At 47.9% G+C, this 22,153-nt stretch overlaps 2 long non-coding RNA genes across 2 annotated transcripts in view; one reads left to right on the top strand and one right to left on the bottom strand.

Annotated features, from left to right (window-relative positions):
- The window catches only part of LOC139078110 (uncharacterized), a 34,555-nt gene extending 13,679 nt beyond the window's left edge, over window positions 1-20,876 (bottom strand). Inside the window, exons 1-3 of the long non-coding RNA XR_011530871.1 lie at window positions 20,788-20,876; window positions 3,629-3,695; window positions 2,832-3,232 (exon numbers count right to left, since the gene is read on the bottom strand). This is a non-coding gene — a long non-coding RNA (uncharacterized lncRNA). The remainder of the gene's footprint in view (window positions 1-2,831; window positions 3,233-3,628; window positions 3,696-20,787) is intronic.
- Window positions 13,302-18,513, top strand: LOC139078111 (uncharacterized). The gene is made up of 3 exons (XR_011530872.1): window positions 13,302-13,437; window positions 17,189-17,255; window positions 17,333-18,513. It is a non-coding gene; the product is annotated as an uncharacterized lncRNA (long non-coding RNA).
- Window positions 20,877-22,153: the final 1,277 nt, after the last annotated feature.

The following is a 22,153-nucleotide window of genomic DNA, read 5'->3' as shown; positions in this document are numbered from 1 at the left end:
CACCCAACAAATTGTTTCCCCTTCTTACATCATTCTGGAAGGCACTGACATGCAAAGTTTGCCCTGCACTCTTCCCGCCTCCCATCCCACCTTCCTGCCCTGCTCTTTGTTGCTCTTCGCCTAGCAGAAAGCGGGGAGGGCCTGCAGGCGTGTCCAGCTTGTGGACCTCAGCCAGGCAGGCTCTCAGGCACCTCCGAATTGGTCTCCAAAGATGTCCGTCCCCTCTCACCCCTGACAGTGAAGCCCAGTGTTAGGATGCCAGAGTCTGTCTTTTTTGGACACAGCAATACGGACTCAGTATTTTCAGAATCGCTGTCCTTGCGGCTGTGATTCACACAGACGCATTTCCAGTTCATTTTCTCTGACTCCAGAGGGATGGGCATTACCAAATTTCCCTTCTCCTCTCAGACATATTTGGAGGAAGGGAGTTTGAGCCGTCGATTTCCCTCAGGTAATTCCCCTGAAGTGGAATCTCCCTAAAACAGCACTGACGGTCCACTGACCGACCCCACAGGAAAGGATGCGGGAGAGAGGACAGCAGCTCTTTCCCAAGAGGACGTGTCCTCGTGGGGCCGAGGCAAAGGGCAGAGGACACCGGCTCCAGGATAGGAGCAGGCTGGCTCTGCTCTCACAAGCCCATGCCGCCTCAGGACCATGACTCAACTGTTTCTTCGTGCATGAGGCTTGTTACCATGCTGGGGGGGCCAGGGTCAAGATAAATGTTCCCCAAAGTATGTCAGCGTTCACATTTCACTCCTAGGTTCCATAAGTTGGGTGACGGTGACAGTCACTGCAGGGAGGGTTTTCAAAGAGCTTCCCACTTAATCCTTTTTTTTTTCAAATCGTTTTTGGCCCTTTCTTGGGAAAGGAATTAAAAACGCATCTCTTTGTAAAACTCTCCTTCCCCAAAAGATACATCACTAATGTGATCTGGGACAGTCAGATCCCAATTCAGAGAATTTAGGGTTCCCTCACCTTCCTACTCCTTTGCCAGCAGTAAAGTCGGGAGCCCCTCGGAGATGCCAGCCTTCACTGTTTTTCCTTCTGAGAGCAGCGACAGATTAAGTTGCTATTTTGTTTTGTTTCGTTTCCCATACACAAGGCCTCTGGGGCCCTGGAACCTGGGCTGCTGGCATTTTAATTAACATTAATGCCTGGGCTGACCCCTCATCCCGCCCCCAATGATTTTTAGTAGGGAAAGAAACTAGCAAACCCCAGAGAAGCCGCATATGACTGTGTGAGTACCTCCTGGAAAAGCTAACTCTCAGGACGTTAGCCCAGCTCCCTAAGCAGGACTGTCGCCACCCCACCACCCCCAGCCAATTTGGAAATTTTCAAATAGAAATCAGTTGGGGAGGGGGGGATGACACAGTATTTCTCTTTTTAATAAACAAAATAAATACTTCTGGGGCCTCTGAATGAGCTCAGAGTCTCCATTTTCTCATTACCAGGGTTATTTCTATTCTGAGATCAGTATGACCAGGATATGTTAAACCGTAATTTCACAACAACAAAAAAGCTACACAGCAAATGCCTTCGAATTCCCAGAATTTGGCAGTGAAATCAACCTGATATTTAAATCAACATGGATATCCTTCTGTCCATCAAAGCAGAGTCATAGTTTCCCTAGAGATATTGTGTTTCTTTTTTCTCTTCTAGTAAATTTCTATTTTTTTCCCCAACCTTCATGACTTTAAGCATTTTATCCGGTTTAAACGATGGGGATTTAAATTGCTATTTTAGTAGAAGAGGCTTGATGAAAACCCGTGTCCTCATCAAATTACTGGACGGTGGTTCCTGGCCTCTGTTTACATTAGCGTCAAACTTAATTTGAATTCTGCATAACTATATCTGCTTCACTAAATGCATTCACCGGGAACACACCACAAATTACTTTGCATTACGGGCAGAGTCTCTTTGTCTATTGCAAAGTGTTTTGAAATTAGCACCATAAGTAACTAGCTGTAAGTGTCACTCGATCTCCTTAATGCCTCATTAATCAAACCCGGTGGCAGCTGGTGTGATGTCCAAGCCCTCTCATATAAGATTGTATCACTTGCTCCTTGCTTCTGACCACAGTCTTTTGAACCTGATTCATTTTTTGTGCATGTGCCCTCACTGCAGCATTCCTCCTCCCTCTGAGGCCTCCCAGCTCACGCGGCTGTGCATTGCCTAGTGTTACATGGGCATTCTTGGCAGAAATTGACAATAAAAGGACATTTCCTGTCTTGGGGAAAAATCTATGATCTTGAGATGAGGAAATTCAGTTCTGAGTTATCCACAATGATTCAACATGATTTTCAGATCACTCTTAAAATGCCAAGCTGGAAAAATTTCCCTGGATAAGTTTTTCTTTATGTCAAGAGTAAGAGAGAGAAAAGAAACACATTTATCCAAGCAAACTACAGTTTTCCCACTTGGCCCTCAATTTTCATAAAGATGGGATCCATTTAGTCTAAGCACTTCATCAGGGGAATAAAAGTGTGTCCTTTATTATGTGATAATATTTCTGTACTAAATGCAAAATGTTAAAATCTGTGCTTGCAAAAGAAATGCAGAACAACTGTACTTGATAGTTTTATTGCAATCTTTATAGAAAAAAGGGTTATCATCCAACCATACATGTTTACATAAAGTCATAGCAAAAATGACATATTTTTGGTGGGGTGATTTTTCATGGTGCCATAAAATATTTGCCAACGTCTAAATAGCACTGTTCCCCCATGTTCCATGCCCTCTCCCTGTCACACATAGGCCAGAACACACACACACCTACACACATGCATCCACACTCACACACCCAAACCCTTTAAACCAAATTTAATACTCACTGGCATTAAAACTACTTAGCAGCTCTACCGGACAATGGCCACAGGGACAGTCACAGGATGTCTTGAGCCCGGCGCAGGCATGACGGCTGGACGGTTCCGGGCAGGGAGCCCCTGTCCCGGCCGTGCGGCGGGCGCGTGGCCAGCCCAAGCGCGCAGAGTCAGCAGAGTCGCTGCCTAGCGAACGCGGAGACCGACAGGTGCTCTTATCTCCCGCGGCGGCGGCACGTGAGGTCGGCTCCTTGCAGAGCAGGGTCTCAATGGGAGGCCTTTAGCTTCGTGGCCTTTCCTTCTGACCACCCAGCAGGAAAATATACAGAAGGGTTTTTTTCTGCGAGTTTGTCATTGTTAAAAAACCCACAACAGCATTGAAACTGTGTATTTCGCTCAGGTGGGCTTCTGGCCTGTGAATGTTTAATGCAATCATAGTAAACCATTAATTTTCTTTGGTGTTAAACTTTTTGCCTTTTCACCTTATAAAACCATTCAGGCTAAATAACCTTATTACAATGGAATTAAGCATTGTAGCCTGGTTCCCAAAACCGACATTGGTGGCAAAACCCGCTGAATTGGAACACACACCAGGCAGTACAAACTTGTGCTAGATTTTGACTTTAAAATCAACTTAATGTAAACTGTACTTTGTGCTGATTTTTACCTTATTATCACATCTACTTTCTCTTATGGCGTTTAAAATAGGCCCTGACTGCAAAAGAACAAATGTGAAAGAACATTTTGATTACAATTTAGGTGACATTTACTCTGATTGGGGGTGTAATTTACGGCAATTATGCAAGTACCTTTTATGTCCCACTTCCAGTTCATCCTGTTTTGCTCTGATTTCAGCAACCTCTCTTGATTAGGATTCTGAACAAAATAAGTATAGAAAGGAGGAGTCCAGGATGACTTTCAAAAGTGACAAATCATCATTGAACACAGTTTTTAAATTGCTAATTGAAAACATTTCCCTCTTTTCAGCCGCCAGAGAGGCCTGATTATTTAAGCGACAAATTCTGCCTTAACCACCCCCCTTGCCCGAACCACATAACACTCCTCCTTCCCCTCCTTCCCCCAAAAGGCAACATTTTGGCCTGGCAACCAGTACGACTCGCTGAGCCCTTCCATTTAAATGCCCCACAAAGATTGTGTCTGATCACTGCCTGGGTTTAAGAAAGAAAGAAAGAAAATCAGGAATCAGACACAGGCGATGTCCCAGTCCTCTCTCCCCTGCCCCCTCCATTCTTCCATTCTCTCCCCCACCATCCGCACATGAAATAAAAGAGAGCTGAGCCAAACTGGTTACAGTAAAGGCACCCCGAGATCTGGGGGATAAGTTTGCCCTTACTTAGCTCACGCTGCAGCTGTGCTCTTATCTGGCCAAAAGAGACAGGGGACAACAAAAGACCCCAAAGAACGGACGGTGGATGCATGGGAAAACCACTGCCTCGGCATTGTGGTGCCCTTCTGCTGAGCAAATAGTTCAAACTGTTCATTCCCATCTTCTATTCTCTCCCTGGTACATTGTTTGTGCCCTTGCATTTCATTCTGCAAGGAAGGTTGCCTTCTGGGCCTATAAGCAAACAGTCCAGAAAAGAGCTAGCCATCCTCTTCCCTTCCCCGGAGAACTAGCATTTTTATTTCGGCTCCAAGCTGTCAAAGACCTGGAGAGTTTATGTCAGTGTCCTGAATTAATTGCTTTAAGCTGGAGCAAGCGCACAGGCTACCAAATGTCCAGAAGATGTTTATTAATAACGTTTCCTCCAGGATTCTGGCTCGGAGCTGTCCCTTGATGGTGGCCTTTATCCGGCTGCTACCCCATCACCCCTGGCCTCTTGGTGTTCAGGGGGGGTCACTTCTTTCATTCATCGTGAAAAAATTTAGAATTGCCCGGGGTGAAAAAAATATCCACCTCTGTAAGAGGCGGTGTGTGATGGACATCTTTGTTCTGGCCCAGGGAAGTCCCAGAGTTAGAGAAACCACGTGGTGACACTGAAGCGCGCTGGGGGAGAGAAAGCCGCAGGGACCCTCCTCTGTGGAAGCGCATTTAGCCGATACAATTAGCAAAGGGACAGAGGGAATCTGCCCAGTCCGCTCCCCCTCCCACCGCCTCTCCCAAAAGAAAATTCAGTAAGGCTGACAGCATGTTGTATTTGGAAGTTTTCCTGGTACCAAAAAAAAAAAAAAAAAAAAAGCCTCTTTAATAGAATGAAATAATAAACCAATTTATATACCAATATAAGACCAGGATCGTGAGTGCCATTGTGTAATTTTCCACTTGACTTTTCATTATCTACCTGAACAAAATCAATCTATATGTATGGGATCAACATACAATTCCGGAGATAAAAGCTGAAAATAAATGTGCTTTGCATATCCTGGAGATAAAAGACACAGTCCTCGTACTGCCTTTTCTTCTCTGGCAGATGCATTTATAAAAGTGTGTCAAGGAAAAAAACAAGACATAGTGGTGGCTCTTGAGCGTTGACTCCTTTGCTGGAAATATTGATCCCACAAACGAGCAGTGGTTAATAAGCGCCCTGCAGACCAGAGAGGTCTTTTGCCCTGGTTTATCTAGAGTGCAGGCTGGGTCAAGGCTTCTCCCAGCCAAACCTCCCCACCCTGCAAGAAAAGCCTCCCCCTGTTAACATGGATTTAAGGCTGAGGACTTCAAGGGCCTTCTGAAGCCTCTCCACGGACACAAAGCACACTGAAAAATCACATTTTGTTAGAAACCCCGTGCAGCAAATGGCCAGCTTGTGAAGGACACTCAGTCTCAAAAAGGGAGGGAGAGGTGCCCTGCGCCCCTTGGGGTTGACATTTCTTACTTTAAACGAGTTGAGTTCCATCCCTTTTAGCCTCTTCCTCACCCCAAGAATGAGGAATGGTACTCAGAACAGTACTGCTCTCTGCATGCTGGCCATGCTGGTCCTGGGGACTCCCTTCCTTTTGGAATGTCAGTCAGCACTGCATATGTGTGCCAATGTGGGCAGATGGCAGAGGCATTGGTGGGTGTGCCTTGGGCTGTTCGTGTCCTGTTATGTTCAGGGCTCCTTGGGGGAAAAGTGAGCCTGCTCTGCCCATTCGGGGGCTCACAGCCGTTTAAACGTCGGCCACTACTCTCCTTTCCATGAGGCAGGGGCTCATCTCCCATGTTTTATCAGCCAGCAAAGAAAGCCCTACAAAGGGTGGGTACTGGATCATCTTTTGCCCCAAACAATCACTCTGAATTAGTGGACTTTTCCTCATCATTGAAAAGTAATGATGTCTTAGGTCAGTTGCTTACTCTTAGTTGAGAGATTCATAAGAATTCACCATTCACCATTATTCATTCATGGTAAGCTTTGGTAACTTCAGGGGAGGTTAAATGTCCACTTGGGCAATGTAACTGTTACAACCTCAATTTGTCCAGCAGGACAAGTCAACACTTTTATATTTAAATGTCTTTGTGTTGACAAATTCTAATAGTTGGTGGCCTGGTGGTTTGGTACAAGTCTGCGCATCTCAACTTTTATGCGCCCTCTTTCCTTATCCTGAGAACTCCATGTTCTCGCCCAGCACACATCTGGACGTGGCCCATCGCCTCTCTGCTAACGGGCTGCTTTTGTGTCTCATTCCTCAGTTGATATTCATAGGAAACTCTGAGGAAAGCATCCAGGAGCAATCTGGCAGCAGGGGTATGCCCTTTTGGGACACTCGTGATGGTCAAGGGTCAGCGTGGAGAGAAGCTCATGCACTTTCAGTCAGATGGGGCCTTAGGAAAACAAATGTCCTGCTTCCATCTCATCTTTTTGTTCCAGCAGCTGTGAATAAGCAAATTTAGAGAAAACATAAGAATGGAGTCAAGAAGAGTTAGGCAGTCATTAGAATTTTGTTGGAAAATTGAACTATATCCTGATGGCATGTTTTGAAAATTCCCTGTATTCCTCATGACAAAATTGACACCTCCTATGCTTAGAGCATCAGCCTCAGTGAACTCAAGGTATGTTTTATCCATGGTTTAATTACTCCATGATTTAAACACTTAATTAGCATCCTAGAGAACCAGTACGATAACACATCAGCTTCATCCATCACACAGAAAATCCTTTAGGAGTTCTGTACCCCCTGCACTCCATGAGGGAAGAGAACACACCAGAAAAGGGTGTTTCTACTTCCACAGACACATTTGCTCATGCTGGGAAATGTCATTGTTGAGAGACATTAGAACTATCTTCTTAGTCAGGGACACCATTCCATGCATAAGCAGAATGCTGACACAGAGTCAGACTGCAACCCATGTTCATAAAATAAATATTCACTAAACAGAAGAAATTGAGGTTTTTTAAAAAGTATTTTTAGTAATTATGTCAAAGTTGAGGTATCTTTATGTCATTTCCCACGGAAGAAAAATGGACAGTCAGAAGTCCAGTAAATATATTTAGGTGCATGCATTCAGATAAACAGAATAAGATGGAAAGTTATCGTCAACTTTTGTTAGTGCTGGCATTTTTAAAAACATACATCAGCAGTTCAAAATCTTTAAAGAAGGAGACAAAGGGTGTGAATGAATTCAGGAATGAGAGTGAAAATATGCACCTATTGGTCTTCTTGGCTGGGGATAAAGTAATGGACTAAGAAGCTGTTGGCTTACTGCAGTGTCAACTACCTCCGAGAACCTGGAAAACTGAAGGAATTATATATGAGTAAGTACAGTTTGCCTGATAATGTTTATCCACCTGGGTATGCTAAGCTTACTTTCCTCTCGAAAATTGCTTCATTCTTCCCTAAAGGTGCACAGCATCTTTAAAAATAACCAAAGTGCAGAGTGTTCTTGATCTCCATCAATACCAAAAGACACAACTGCAAAGCCCGGGTGCGTCCTTTCACACCAGGCCTGATGGAGAAATAAGGGACTCATTTTACAGAGGGAGAACTGACATGTCATCCCTGCCCCATGGGATAGTTTGCCCTTTCATAAAGGCCAAATGGGAATACTTTTCACAGTTGTTTATTTATTTATTTTTTGGAGGGTGGAGAGAGCTGGGATGGGAACTGGATGAAACAGGGCTCTAATCAGAATCTCTTGCACACCCTTCTAGAACCATCCACTCAAGCGCAGTGAAGATAAAATTCCTCATTCTGGCTCTCTGAATTGTCAACACAAATCCTTTCAGAAGAGGGTGAGAGCTAGAAATGGGTCAAGAGAGGGCTTTGCTTTGCCTTTAAAGACGCCACAAACTTTCCACAGCACTCAAAATGTCCTTTGAGTGGTCCTAGATCAAGAGAGTTATTTTTTAAGATGAAAAGAAAAATAACCATAACTTATTACCCATGGTGACAGTTTGAAAGGTGAATGAAATTTTCATTTTGAACGCATACTGTCACCATGGAAAAATGCCCGGCTGATAATACCATAGAATGCTAGAGAGAGTATAGCCATGCTGTGAGAGGCACATACAGTTTCTTCTGTGTTCTGTAGTCTACATCAAGTGGTTGAAAACATTTTAAATGTGGAGAACTAAGTGAAAAGTCTCTAAAACTAAATTAACATTTCATCCATAAAATGCTGCTTTTATCACAGGAAACACGCAAGAAGATGGATCCCCACTCATTCCACACGCGTTCCAACTTTTCGTGACATGAAAATGTTTTCAAATATGTTTCTTAAGTATGTCCTTATTGTTTAACACTAAGAACTTTGTGTTTTTATCCAATTTTTTCTGTCATGCTATTCTACACAAAGAGCATCAAATACCAAGGAGGGACACAGGTTTCTTTGAAAGAAACATGAAAACAGTTGCTCTGTTACCAAATTAGGTCATGACGGGTTTATGACAACCTCCTTTAAAATAGCACGTACTATGCTTCCATGGATGGAGGGTTGGGCATTCTGTTCTGCAAGTGACTCCAGCTGCAACAGCGGCAATTGTGTCAAACATGTGGGTATAAGGTGGGACTCTTTAGAATACAGTTAGGGTTCAAATGTACTTTATCTTCTTTTCTAGAAATGCTACCAGACAGAGATGAGACTCACAGCCTAACAGAGGATGTTCATTCTCAGTGAAGCCAGGGTGTTTGCTGAGAGTGTCATTTGAAAGGAACTGTCTGTTCTCTGCAGAAATGACGATTTCATGTCTCAAGCATCACTTAAAAGTTCAAAAGAAGTATGTGGAGCCCAGCACAGGAAAGTGCTTTTCTTTCCCAATCCTCTCACACTTTTAAAACGGTTACTATTGGCTGTGGACTTAAGAAAATCAGGAAAAGCCTCAGAGCATCTTTGTACACTGACAGGTGAATTTACGAAGCCAAAGAACTTTGCTAGAAGCCCATTTTTCTTTCTTTTCTCCTTCCAGGGGCCAGGGAAAGAGTGAAAGGACAGTAGCAAGTACCCTGGGAGTCTTTTCACTTTGAGGAAAGATAAGCATCCATTTTCAAGTAATTTGAAGAGTGAGAATTCTGGTACTGAAGAATTTCAATGGTGGCTTTTCTGGAAACTCAAGACATTCGAACAGCAAAGACTGAGATGCCATTTCTCTACAGTTGTGTTTCTTTTTCCTGTTGAGTAAAAAAGTAAAGAAAAGCCAAAAAAAAAGAAGGCGGCAAGCAGATTATTAGATATTTTGCTTGACATTACACAAAGTAATTTCACGTTAATGAAGAAATACTGAATTTCAATAGTTTGTGTTCCTTTCCTAACTAAAAAGTTATGTCATGCCCCCAAAACAGGCCTGAGTTGATGTGAGATTTTATACAGATTTTAGGTCAAGTAAGAGAAGTTTGTAGAAATATACATCATGGCTTGGGGTGGAATGAATTAATACGTCGATTCCAGTGTGTGTGCAGCTCATTTCTGTTTCCGTCTTTCTCTTGATTTGTGCCTCTGCAGCTCCTGTATCCACACAGAGATGGCTACATTCTCATAGTGGGCGCCAGAGAAGGTCACACGCTTTACATCAATGGCAATTAGTTCCCTTCTTAAAATGGAAAAAGTCATTAAGTTCTTGAATAATTCAAGAGTAGAGGTCACAATACAGTGTCCCTTTTGGGGGTCTTTATGGTGCAAATGGCAAAACAAGGCGATCCTATCAGTGAGACTAGATCTAAGGTTTACAATGTAGCTCTATTTAGTGTGACAGGAAAATTAAATTACACGAGACACTCATTCATTGTCACCCGTTAACAGGCTTGGGAAAATTGTGGATCCCCGGGGGCAAATCACTGACAACGTGCGAGGCAAATAAAAATATTTCATTTTAATTGACTGCTATTTCCTTTGCTTGTTTTTGAAATAAATATAAACATGCCCCTCACAACTCTCCTTGGAAATAAGGTTCCGAATCTCCAAAACACGACCACAGCTAATGGGCAAGTTAAAAACTCTGGGGAACATGGGTCTGTTTTCCCAGCCACAGTTGAGCTGGTCTTGATCCAGGGGTTCCTGGAAAGGAAATACAGGGGCAGGTTTCAAATAAAAATCGGCTTCCGCTACTCCTCTCCCTGCCCCGATCCGGGTTGGCTGGACGCAAGATACTGCGTTTCTGGAAACAGGGGCTGTCCCTCAAATCTACGAGCACTGAGGAGGAGGCCAGGAGGGTGGACCAAGTGACACAGAGGCCACCCATTGTCTTCCCTCCCTGGAGGAGAAAAAGCCAGACCGCCCTGGGAGATCCGGGCCTGACACCCAGCTCTTGGGATGCGATAGGGTGGATGGGTTTTAGAACGGGAGGAAGGGCAGGCTGCGGGGCGATATGAAAATCCTCAGAGGTCACCGAATGAGATGCAAGTTGTTCCAAGGCCACGCCAGCACATCCTAGCTATTGCTGGCTTCCCCAGCGCCCGCCACAGTCCCAGTTAAGGCTGGTGGGCGTGGCCGCCTCGGTCGGGCTCCCACCCCAGCTGGGTCCTGCTCCCACTCCTGACGGCAGGCCAGGTCCGCTCAGAGCGCCGCCAGGCCGGTCCACCCGTATATCCTGCTGTCGCCGCCGCCAGGCAGTGCGGGCTCTCTCCCAACGTGACGCCTTGGCATCTGCGGGAGCACCCGGGCGCCCTTGTTTGCTCCGAGGCGGGAGGGAGACGAGGGAGGGGAGAGAGTGGAATAAAGTTTGCAGCGCCCAGGTGACGGGGGTGGGATTGGCCCCGTCCGGTGGGTTGACCGCCTAGGGTCGCTTCCCTGCGCTTTAGAACTTGGGAAAAGGCGAGAATGACCTTTCCTCTACCTATTGCTTTTGAAGTTTTTTTTCTTTCTCTCTAAAGAATATTTATCTGGCATTTCCCTTTTTGGGCCTCCTCCACTAAGACCCTGGAAAGTTAGCGTAGTGAGCATGGGAGGGGGCGAGGTGGAGCCCCCCACGGCGCGCCGCCGCCTCTCCGAGTTTCGCGCGTCTCCGCCGCCTGTGCTGGCCGACATGGGAAAGCCCGACGACGCGCCGGGAGGCTCGGCTGCCCCAGCCGGCCGACACGCACCCCGGCGGGGCTGAGCGGCCCGGGCTGCGCCCACCCCGGGCTGGGGGCCGAGCAGGCGGCCGGGGCTCGAGCGCGCCGCCTGGGTGGCTGCGGCTTCCGCAGAGGGTCTCCGCGGGGAGCACAAGCGAGTGCAGCAGCCAGCGGCTTGGGGCTCATTTCGGGATGAAGCAAGCGGCTGCCGCTCGGTTTCTGAAACAGGTCCGACTTTAGTAAGACTTAGGTAAAGGGAGACATTTAATTTTTAAGAAAAAGTTATATTCCAAAGTGATTGATGCCTAGGGCGCGTGTTTGATGCCTGAGCCTGGATACAACTCTAGCAGAATTAAGAAACAAATTTCCACCTAGCTGGGGTGGGGGAGCGGGTAATAGAGGGGGGCAATTTAGAGGTTTTCCATTTTCTAAATGCTTCAATTTAAGCAAACACTTGGGGGCTTCAGGCCGCTGTAATTCCAAAGACAAATTTCTCTGGTTTTAATTTGATTTGCATTTTTTCAACTTTGATAATATTCAATTTCATGGCTGAATACACATGTAAACATTGTTAGGTCGTGTTTTTCACCCCTTGCACCAAACAATGTCGCTTGTCTCACAGTGCCGTGGGAGGTTCTATCCTGTGTCCCAATAATACCTGCAGGTTTCTCCTGAATTATTTTTCAAAACTTATCTCGACTTTGCCTGGGCTCCAGAGGTGGTGAACTATTAAAAAATATCTAAACTACTCCCAGGTGTGGGGAAACCTGCACAAACATTGCACACAGGAAAGGGGGAAAGAAAATAAATTCTTATTCTACATAGAATCTATTCTATTTTTACCAAGAAACATGTTCTATATTTTATTAAAAGTTTTAAATGGTCCAAAAAATGATCAGTATGTTCATTTCCCTCAAAAACATGTTTTAATATGTTTCATATCTAGAAAGACAAACATTGAGAAATACAAAGAAATCGTCTTTGTAAGTAGAGGTTTAATTAACACCATTGAGCTATTTTATAAAACACATTAATTTAGAGGAAAATATGAAGTGAAATTGGATAATTAGGTTTCATCATATCAAAGCTGCTATTTAACAAAATAGCACTGTCAATAACAATGGAGTGAGGATGCTGTGAGCTGCCTGTGAACAGCTGCACCAAAGACCGAGCCACGAGGATGGCGATATGTTCTTCTTTCCTTTCCTCAGGACACAGCATGGACTGCACACTGTGCAAAGATATAGTTGAACTCCATCAAATATACAGATAGGTTGGCACATAGTAAATACATCAAGTCCCCAATGCATTTATACTCCATTATAAATTGTACTGGAAGAGGCAACGAGCAAAGAAATGATACGCTTTGTTGGTTTGTCCAAGTGTACCTCATATAATAAAAGTTATGTAGTGTCAGGAATTATCCCTCATTAAAAAAGAATATTCATTTCCTTAACGTCCATTACTGTGGAATACTCGATACTGTGAACGAGATTTCCATTTGAAATCCTAAGAATTTATAAATTACAATGTTTGTTTTATTTTATAGGATTTTTTTTTACCCTGGAGAGCTCATGGACAGAAGTAGCTATTTAAGAAATTAAAAGATAGTAGAGATTTGGCATCTTGGGAAGAATGGATCCAAAAATTAGATTTGTGAGACTTTTAAAAAACGTTCTTGCTTGAGGCTGGCTGATATTGGAGAACTGTATTTTAAGTTGAGGTGATCTAATTTGAAAAATATTTTTTATCATGTGAAAAGTGTTTAAGCAAACAAGAGAATTCCATTTGAAATAATACAGGCTTTGAAAAAGAAACTTCTTAATTTTTTGAAAATATACTCATTACAGGCTGATTGCGTCGAAAGTGTTCAGGAAAACTCTTCTTTATAATTTGACTTTTTAAATTGAATTTTAAATAATCATTGTTTAGGATTTGTACTAATCTTTTATATTGTGGATGACTGGCACTTATGTCTTTCTATTTATTTCACACAAACAGATGGCAGAACCTGCACGTTCGAGACGATCACTTCAGGGCGAACCTATTTCGAGAGAGAAAGCTAAAGGAGGGGACCTGATTAAAACAGGCGGTCTCTTCACAGACCAGCAAATTATGGACCCTGGGAACAGTCTTCTCCTTTTTACTATACGTAAATGGGGATCTTGCTAAGAATCTTAAAAGTGTCATCATCGGAGTAAGTTTGCCAATTTAATTCGCTTTTACCTCCGAAGAGACCTGTCTCGGGGCGCGAGCGGCCGCGTCCAGAGCCGGCGAGCGCCGCCCCAGCCCCGGCCCGGCCCGCGGGCTCAGCCGCCAGGCGTCCCGGTGGCCAGGGCGCTGGCAGGGGCTGGGGCGGACGGCCCGGAAAAGCCCTTGGCCTGTGTTCTAGCCAGGTGGGGACTTTCAGAGGTGGCCCAAAGGGACAACCATTTCTCAGGAGCTTTCCCTACAGATTTAGGAACTTGGGAGGCTATGTCCTTTGCGGGAGACGTGAGTCCTCCCCGGAAGGCGTAGCGCCCCCAAAAGACGCGGCTGCTGGGGGGCGCAGGCGTGGGGGGAGGTTAGCCGAGGGCGTTAGAAACAGACCACGGTCTCACTGACCCTTCGTGATTAATAGGAGCCTGAGGGAGGGAAGGAAGGATGTTGTGTGTGTGTGTGTGTGTGTGTGTGTGTGTGAGAGAGAGAGAGAGAGAGAGAGAGAGAGAGAGAGAGAGAGAGAAAGAGAGAGCGCTGAATGCAAGGGAGAAATCCCTCAGTTACTTTTAGTTGTTTACTGAGCAGAAGCAAAATCTAAACAGCACTTTCCACAATCAATGAAAGGATCGCCTCGGTTCTGCAGTTGAGCTCCCTAAATGAGTCTGGCATTCTGATAACTGCAGGTTAGCACCTGAGATCAGCTCCTTCCCACTGCTCGATGCCGGAAGGAGATAGGGAGGCAGCTTGTTCCTGAGCTCTGGGAAGGGAGAGGCCAGAGGGGGATTTCATTGTCTGCCTGGATGAATCGAAATGTCCTTTTAAAGCAAAGAAATCAAGAGAGATTGGCCTTTAATTGGCAAACTCTGCTGGTGGGAGGAAAGTGGTAATTAAAATGCAGAGTGAACAAAATATAGATTGCATACCTGCCCCCAACTTGCCCCCATAAACGGTCCTAAGATTGCATTCTCCCCTTCTCTTGCAGTCTTTAGACGGCCCAGCACCTAATCTGAGTGTGGGTAGCTGTGGCATTCTGGAGGCATTCTCCCCACCTTAGTCTAATGCCTCCATTGTCCAGTTTGGAGTGGGGAGTATGGTTTAATCCAGAACTCCATCCCATTCCTAGAGCGTGCCCTAGACATCATCGTGGGTGGAGCTGGCCTTTAGTTGTCCAGAGCCTCCCCCAAAATCCCAAAATGGGAGATGCTAATAAGTCTGCAGGAAATCCTACACCACTAAAAACGGACAGTCCAGGGAAAGTGTCTTCCAGTATGTTGAAAAGGGGACCTCCACACCAAGTCTGAATCCCTGTTATCAGGAGGGCCAGCGCTCAGTCCCAGGGCCAAATGGCCCCAGGGCCTGGTGCAAGCAAGTGTCAGCAATCATTTGTTTGCACGTCCATGTGCTCGTGTGTAGCTTAGCAGTGAGCACTCAGCTGGGATGGCACTCTTCTCCCAGACTACAGGCCTGCTGAGTGCTGGGCCACATCTTCCCTCTGTGATGGAGGCAGGCCAGTCCTCCTGGGCCAGCATCCTCTTCAGGGGCAAAGCTCCAGCAGGTGTTTATCCAGATCTGCATTTGTATATAGGTGGAGGGAGGCGAGCTGTGGGGGCTGGCACCTTGCTGTTCCTGCAGCTGGGGTGGGGGCAAGGAGCCCAGCTGTGGGCGGTAGGTGAATTCCAGCTGTGCTGTCACCTGTGCTTCAGGCCACCAGGTGCAGGTCAGGGGGAGGTCAGAGGCAAGACTCTCTCAGGGAAACTCCTGGCCCCTGCTCCAGAATCCCCATTAAGCAACAAGGCTGACAGGCTGCATCACAAGAAATAATTCGGCTATGTGGACTGTTTTAAGCCCGTGTCAAGGCATTGTTTCTACCCCCGACATTTTTCTCTTCTCGGGCGTTTTCTCTCTCTAATCACAATGCAAGAGCCATCTAGCTGCTCATTCTCTCCCGGTCACCTCCTTCCAGCATTAGCCAGCTGGCCCCTGAAGCTTCAGTGGGGAGGAGTCAGCCCCAGGCCTGACTGAACCTCTGGCCAGCTCTGGAAATTCTAACTGTGTTGTTCCAAAAGAGAAAATAAGAATCCAGCCCGATCCCAGATATGACCCATCCTAACCCCTTCTAGGACAGCGGGTGGGGTCTCTGCCATCCTTCCAAGAAGGACCCTCCCCACCTATTCTTCTTGAGATTTTCCCATTTCTCTCCAGCCTTCTGCTAACATCGCAGGCTTCCCCCTCCACCAACAGCAGCTCACTCGGAAAACTCAAGGATTCTGGCAAAGGCAGTTCCTACTGCATTGGAATTGGAGAGGTCTGTGCCCAGGGCCATATGAAGCCGAGAGAAGCTGAAAGCATGGTTGAAAGACTTAAGTTCAATGCTGAGTTCTGAAATTGGAGCAGGTTCCCTAGTTTCTCTTGGGCCCAGGCCCATCACCCATAAATTCTGACATTTATGGGGGGTGTTGGGAAGCTTCAATGAGGAGGTCATGTCCATGAAGACCCCCTCACAGGGCCTGGCACATAGGGAACCCCACTCAGTGGTAGTTGAATTGAATACAGTTGTGATAAAGAAAAGAGAGGGAGGGACCTATCTGGGGGGTGGGAGATGAGGAACACTAAGATGGTAGAAAGAAGGGCAAATTTTTCCAAGAAACAGACTCACTTTTCTGGGTGGAGGGTAAGTTTTCTCAGTCGCCACGTAGTTGAAGTTACAACTTCTGTCTGTGTGTGAACAGCTCAGTTTAACATAGCTCAGAATCACAGACTAAATGGAATATATATGGAGGAATTGGCCTCCTTTATTTTAAATTTCTTAGGTTGGGATTTAGAAAGTAAGGCAAGCAGAGTGGGTCATACATTTTATAGCAGAGCGCACACATGTGGACATCCTGATTTCTTTGCTAAAGATGTCTGAGGCCTCCATACAGAGTTCCCTATAACTCAAGTCCTGCCCTGGCTGACGCTTCACCCTGTTCCCTCCCAGAAAATGTCATATAATTATTATCTACTTTCTCCAGTTCTCCAGCCACCCACTTCATGCCTTAGCTCCTCCCGAGGCCCCTTCTCCAATCACTTCCCAAGATCATGTTTTTCTACTTTCAAGTAATGCACTTTTAACATTTGTGTTTTCAAATTAGGCACTGTATGCTTTTCTTTATGCGAGCAAAATTTTCCCAATAAAATCCATTGCATAATTATGTCTGCTTTGTGAAAAGACAAGGAATAATGATTTGAGATCATATTTCTAATGAAATAGCAAGTCAAAATTGACATGCATGCAATCAAAATTCCCTGGGGTCATTACCAACCAACCCTAGTCCAAAAACACTCCTGCTTATCCTTGAAACCTACGTTTTATTCTTTTCAAATAAATGAAACAATGGACAAGCTGATTTACCTATGCAGAAAATCTAGTCGTCTACCATTTAAACAAGCAGAAGTGGAACAGCTTAAGCAAGTCGAACTAGAAACAGCAAACAGTTGTCCTTCCAAAGTTTTAATGTGCATAACACTCCAGTATTTCTCCCTCACACACGTATGTTTGTGATTCTGAAATTTTCCCTCTCAGTTAATTTGATGTGTATAAGTTAAATAAATATGGCATTGCTGGCATGGTCTCCTGGCAGCACAGGGAGTATTACTGCCTGCAATTAGCTTCAGGAGAGAGTTAAACTCCAGGCCCTTGCCCTAATGAGAACCTGAGACCTCTAGTTTGCCGTGAATGAATGTAACTTAATTTGTGTTGCTTCTTTCAGCACTCCCAGCTATCGGTTGTGGTATCTGGCAGTAAAATACTCCCTTCTTTTGAGAGAGGTGTAAAGGGTAAGTCAATGTCTTTTATAGGAACCTGGGAAGGGGGGGTGACAGTGACATCTGACCAGTCCATGTCTCATTGGCAGTGAGCTTGGAGCTCTGAGGAACAGCCGCTAATGTGAAAAAGAAGCATACTGTTGTGAAGATGTGCTTGTAACACACTCCTGCCCTCTCTACCTGTCCACGAGAGGAACTTTGGGGGCAGCTTCTTCTGCAGAGGATGTACAAAGAATCTGGAACAGTCTGCAAGGGTGTCGGAGCTGAGGGGGAAGGGAGAATAGGAATCACCTCCAGTCTGGCAATAGGGACCACGCTGGAATGACAGCTTGTAAAAGAAGCCTCCATCAGTCTCCCAGGAGACAGCCGGCCTCAACTTGGGTGTTCCCCGCTTGTTAGCCTCAATCATAATTGGTCTCTCCTCCCATCCCACGTTGTTGGTTTTCTGTGTGTGGCTTTTGGTGTGAGCGTGTTAGGTCATCAACAAACACAATAGCGGGAGGGGGCAAGGGGGGACACACATGATTGTTTTAAAGAAGAAAGGAGAAAAAGGATAAGAGAGTGGGCAGGAAGGCTCTGAACAGAATGGGGAAGATGCCCCAGGATTTAGGCTTCCGAGGCAACCCCTGGTGTGCTGGGGGTGGGTAGAGTGCTCCCTGGGAGTTTTGTCAAAGGGAGAAGCCCACCAGGAGCTGGGGCCCCTGCTGTGCGCCACTGGGGACACGCATCTATTCCGTGCAATGTCTGTTTGCTGGTCTCTGGAGCTGCCTGTAGCCTCCTGCCCACGTCCCGTGCATCTCAGCAAAAAGAATCCCAATCAGTGTGGCGTGCCCCAGAGAGGGTGTGAGTCTGGGCTGAAGGCCTAAAGAGCAGCCCGGAACCCCAGGCGGGGCAGTGTGTGTGTAGGGGGGACACACCAGCACCTTCCGGTCAGCCTTTCTCCATTCATTTTTAAAATCGTTTCTCCCGCTGGCCCCATAATTTTTTTCTCCATCCCCATGTTTTCTTTTCTCCTCTTCTCAGAGGAAAACCAGTCCTGGGGGTAGAGGCTATAAGAACTTTGTGACCTCAGCCTGCTGTAAAGCTGAGAAGAGAGATGTCTTTGCGGTCAAGGAGGGTGGTAGATACAGCACGTTGTTTTTGCTCAAAAGGGGGCATTTAAAGCTCTGAGACTCTCAGATATTTATTTACTGTAAAAAGAACATTTGATGGGGAAGGAAGGAAGAAGCAGAAGTGTAATTAAATCAATTAAATCGAGTTGCAAACTTTTGGGGAGTTTTTTCTTGTCTTTTTAAAATTTCACTCACCAACCCTTGGCTGGCCTTGGTTGCCATGGTGCTGCTGCCAGGGTTGGTGTCCAGGTGTCCCTGACCCAGGACACACATTGAGGGTCTCAAATCTTGCTGTTTTGCTACAGCAGAGACAGCGAATTGGGGCTGGTGGTGCTAAGGTGTGTGTCCAGGACTTGGTGCCGACAAGTCTGTGGGCATTAGCTGGCTCTTGCTGTTCTGCAACACCGGGGTTGTGGTGACTGGGGGACCCAGAGAAGGTTCCCTTTGCTTGCGGCCTCTTGCAGGGTGCAGATTCACCACCAGAAAAGGCCCTGCCAGTTTCCCTGGACAGTTCTGGTCTACACATTCCAGATCTTGTCTTAGAGAGGCGCCCCTCCTAAGCCCAGAAGAACTCCAGACCCCCATGCTCAGAAGGATGAGAAAACCAGTTACCCGAGGTACCTTCAGGTGCCTTCTTGAGCAAACACGTGCCCCTATGCCCTGTTAAACCTTATCTCTTCCTTCTCTTCGCCCCACCCCCACAGTAAAAGGACCCCCAAGCACTGAGGACCAGCTTCTTTTTATAAAGCCAGAGAAGGCGGGCGATAAAGATCAGGCGTTTAAATTGGCCATTTGGAAGATAACATCTTTTCAGCGTGGGTCTTTCAAAACTCGCGCTGATTTAGGGCCGCGGCTACTCCCACCCGGCTTTCAAAGGCCGGGCACCTTTTAACTGTGCTGGGGAGTGGGCTAGGGTAGGTGACGGCGCCATCAAAGGCCCGAGGGAAGGCTGTGGGGTGACACTGGTCTAATGACAAGTAATTGACGCATTCGAGGCCGCGCATTACCAGCGGAACGGGGAGGTATTAATTATTTAAAAACGATTAGCCTCGCCTTGTGTCCTGCAGGTGTTCCATCTTGTTCAGGGAAGATAACCAGCCACGCGAGCCGGAGCCCGGGCTCGGAGGGCGTCGGGCGCGCTCCTCAGCCGGCCTTGGGCGCGGTGGACAAAGGCGCGCGGCCCGGGGCGCCAGCGAAGGAGGGGAGAGGGCGCCCAGGGTCTTTACACCTGGAGGTGCCCATATAACTGACCCTGCCAATCACCGGGACCGATTTCTGCCCTTTGGGTTCGAGATCTGGTGACTGTGGCACAGAGGGGAATAGCTTTCCAGTTGTGGTGGCAGGCAATTTCGAGCCGGGTACTTAGCCGCATCTCCCTGCCTGGCAAAATACCCAGAATGACCCGGCGGACGCGGGCCTCTCATAAGGCCAGTTATCCAGCCTGTAGAGGGAAATCCCCAGTGGGGATGCAGATTTCGGGGGGTGGGGCACCTGGGAAACCTCAGAGGAAAGATACCTTTTTCGCACCCTTCCCTCAGAAGCCGGGGGTCCTGCAGTTTCAACTAGCAGCGTGGAACTACTAGTTTTCCGAGCCGGCGCCTTCCTGCAGGCAGCGGAAGGATGCGGTCGGCTCTGTTCAGTCCTCCAAACTCACGTCCTCCGACACCGCGGCGCGCCCTGCTCCGGGCCAACGCGGCGAGACCGGGGTGATAAACGGCCCCTGGCCGCTTTCTGTCTCTTCCTACCGGACCCAGCCTGTAACCCCAGAACCTCCCGAACCTGCCTGCAGCCAGGCGCGCCTGTACAGAATGGCTAAAAGCCGCCTGTTGCGGTGAGAATGAAAAGTTCCCTCGCTTCTCCACGAGGCGCTGCCCCTCTCCTGCCCCCGAGGGGCGCCCGCCGCAGCGCTGCCCGGGCCTGCGGGCGTCCTGGGGACCGCTGAGACTGGCCTCTGAACCCACGCTCCGGGCTCTGCCTCTGAAGCCGCCCGGTATCAGCACGCCGTTTCCCGCTGACCCGCACTCCAGACTCTGAGGCCAAGGGCGTTCCCCCACCCTCCACCTCCCCACTGTCTTTGGGAAACCCGCGGCCCTGGGATCCAATCCCCAGCTCGGAGGGCTGCAGGGGCCTGTCTTGGCTTCCAGTAGCTTAGGGGCCCCACCGAACTCTCCAACTGTGCTCAGAGCCCAGATTCAGTCTGAGTTTGTGCCTCCTCGACCCCTCGTCTTCCCACGCTGTGCCTTCTCAGAAATCGCCCGCACAAAAGGCCACTTCCCAAAGCCCAGGGTCTTCACCAACTTCCCTCCCTCCTCTGCCCGCGTCTAGGCGCCGAAGCCCTCGGAGCGGAGCCGGACTGGCCGGGGGAGGGGAGGCGCGCGGACAGGAGCAGCCCGAGGGACCGGGCGGGGCCCTTGAGCGGACGCACTCCCTACCTGCGGGCGGCCGGCGGCGGAGCGTCCAGCGCGCGGAGGGAGGCGGCCGACTGCTCCGAGCCGAGGCATCCCCGCATTTATTTGAGCTCGAACCAGCGACTGTTGACTTTAGCACACAAAGCAAAGACTTCACTGCCCGCTAGTTTAAAAATGAATATTTTACCAAGATATCGATCAGCGTTATAAAATTCAGTTAAGTACAATGGGATCCTGGCAAAAAAAAAAAAAAGAAGAATAAAGGAGGGGGGAGGCAATATAATATCTGTGCAAATTTGCTGAAGTGTGACGTGGCATGGAAAGTTTACCCTCCTGGAATTCGGATCTAGAATGTTTTTTTCGGTTGTTTACTGACTTTGTTTATTCACAGATCACGGTTGCTTAAACCGGCGCGCGGACAGCGCGGGGAAAAGGAAGAGAGAGAGAGAGAGAAAGGAAAAAAGAAACGCTGCACCCTACAATCCTTAGAGTCGGGCAGGCGGGCGGAGGGCGAGCCGGAGCTAGTAAGCTGGGAGCCGGGGCAGGGGGAGGGGCTGAGGACGGAGGGTGAGGGGTGTGTGAAAGACACAAGAAGCGCCGAAAAGCCCCCGAAAGCGCCCCGCTCCCCGACATCCTTTTTATGTATTCGGACAGAACTATATCTTATCGGCCGGGATCAGTGGAGGGGGGCGCGCTAAGTAGTTTAAAACGACCCTCGCACAATGGGCGTGCGATAGGAAACATAGCAGGTTAGGGCAGCGCTTTCTGCCTCCATTGTCCCCCACTCGGCCCCCGGCCCTGCCTCTCGGCTCCTTCGCCACGGGAGCCTTTTATGTGATAATGAAACACATTTCAGGCTGGGCTCACGACGTGTGTGTCCTTGCCAGGGGGAGAGACGGGCCCTGATTGCTGGCTGCGGCCTCCGGATTCCCCCAACCCCCACCCCGCCCCAATTTCTCTTCCTTGTGTTCTTCGGGACAATGTGGCATTTTGAAAAAGGGATTTGGAGGCAGGAGGCGGAGGCGAGGGCAAACCCCCCTCAAGCGCGTGGGAAGACCAGGGTTTGAGGGGACAGAGACCACGCAAGGTGGCAGAGGGCGCACAGAGAGGCGGTCTCCAGGGTTGGGGCGAAGCTGGGACACTCCAGGTCGAGAAGCCCAAGATCTAGTCCCGGAAACAGAAGCCTGGATTTAGGAACCTGAGGCAAAAAGTCCTGGCCTCGGAGGCTCCCGAGGTTCTTATCCACCGAAAGCTAGCTGCGCGCGAAGGGCCCCAAGTGTGTAGGGCCCAGGAGGACAGTGGATCCCGCCCTCACTCGGCCAGCTTACAGGCCGGCAGATGCCCCCGGCAAAGCAAAAGCCGAGCACCCTTTGCGCACCCGGGCCGGCTT

The sequence above is a fragment of the Equus przewalskii genome, chromosome 21 (assembly GCF_037783145.1).
Source record: "Equus przewalskii isolate Varuska chromosome 21, EquPr2, whole genome shotgun sequence".
Taxonomy (NCBI): Eukaryota; Metazoa; Chordata; class Mammalia; order Perissodactyla; family Equidae; genus Equus; species Equus przewalskii.
This window is presented reverse-complemented; position numbering and strand designations above follow the sequence as displayed.